The sequence below is a fragment of the Pundamilia nyererei genome, unplaced genomic scaffold (assembly GCF_000239375.1).
Source record: "Pundamilia nyererei isolate P.nyererei 1_Seehausen unplaced genomic scaffold, PunNye1.0 scaffold00256, whole genome shotgun sequence".
NCBI classification, from domain to species: Eukaryota; Metazoa; Chordata; class Actinopteri; order Cichliformes; family Cichlidae; genus Pundamilia; species Pundamilia nyererei.
In genome coordinates this window covers 183,498-185,246 of record NW_005187657.1, presented here as the reverse complement: position 1 = coordinate 185,246, position 1,749 = coordinate 183,498, and positions in this window count along the sequence as shown.

The window sequence follows — 1,749 nt, the reverse complement described above, 5'->3', positions numbered from 1 at the left end:
GTTGCACCGGGACAGGCTCTCACCGTACCGACCGCTCGCTCCAGCAGACGCCGGGGCAGGGGATGATGGTGGCACCCCATGTTCTGACCCGAGTGACTTTCCCCCCGCCGGTCGTGACTGGCCGGTGCGCCAAAAGAAGGCACCTGGACGTTTGCAGGACTTTGTGTGGGGTAATGGGGTCGTCGGGGACGACTGACCCCTTAGGTGGGGGCTATGTAGTGGATCAAGGCTGTTCGGGGTTCTGTTTGTACAGTTCTGTTTTGTTTATGTTGCCATAGTGACGGGTGACGCCCTCTCGCTGCGACGGTGTGTCCTTCCGGGGCCAGAGGGCGCCCTGTGTGTTGTTGTTGTTGTTGCTGTGCTGTTGCCGCGCTGAGCGTTAGCTAGCGGCAGTGTTCTTCTGCAGATGTCAATAAACGGCTGTGCTCCCTGGCTAGCTCACGGGAAGCAAGACCAAACGACACCTCCGTCTCCTCCTTGTTTGAGCTCGCCACAATATTTCACATTCACACATCTGGACATTTCAGAATGGTCAGTTAACCTAACAAGCATGATTTTAGACTGAGTGAACCCATGTAGGCATGTAAGGAAGAGGACTCCCTTAATATCATTATTTGTATTATAATTTGTACAGCACTTTATTTAGCATAGCGATTTAACCATAGGTTTGCACATCAGTAACATTTGCACACAAGAGGTTTAATTATTTATTGAATATTTATTGAGTATTTTAATAATTAGCAGGTAGCCTTTTGTTCCTGCTTTAGTTTCTTGCACAGCTGCTCCTCATCAAGAAATGTGGTGGTTGTCTGTGAGGAGGAAAGGATTGTTACTGGGAGCAAATAAGGCCTACTATGAAGGAGAACTAATGCAAATTTGTGTGCAAAGTCTAACGCACTGCAAAGAAGTAGCTGCTGAGATGAGATTACTCACCTGTCTTTCCTGTGTCCTCTCCAGGATGTTGGGGCAAATGTTTCCCCGGGGTCCAAACACCATTTAAAAGTTCCGGGAGAGGCAAAGGGAATCTTTGTGCATGGGGTTTTTGGTGTTTCTTGAATAAATATTAAATATTTATTTAATAAAATGGTGTATCATAGAATGTTGGTGGAACGTTAGAATTGGAAAACTCACCTGACATCATTTAGGCCATTTAGAACACACAGGTGGACTTCTTCCTATGTTCTGAACCTTTCAGTCGTCAGCTACTATAAGACACTTGAATTTACAATATCTTTCTTATCTCAAGAGTAATCTCTGACAATTTATGATAACAAACATGCTGGAGTTCAGACTGAACTGTTCTTAAGTTTTAACCCCCCCAAAATAGAATATCCATATTAGCATCCATGTTCCTTCTTCAACGATGAAAAGTAACTTTCTGTTTAAATGACACCATCGCAGATTCAGCCCATTTCCCAGGTCTGTCATTGGCTGGGATGTAAAAACCAAGAACTCTATTTTTGTAGAAACAGGTACTTTTAATATCTAAAAACAAAAAGAAAACATATGCGCTCTCCACCTGAAAGTAAAGAAATGGTTGTTTTGTAAAGACAGCGTGGAACAGTGTCAATGGAAAATTGTATTTAGTAGTCAGTATAATCTTTTAGTGATATAAGTTTGCATATGGTAGAATACTGCTTGTAGTTATTTGTATTAGGAAATATTTAACCATGTATGCTTAGAGCCATATAATTAATTGTGTAGTGACAGGATGTGTGATCTCTAACAGGCTGCAGGCTTGGTGTGCAC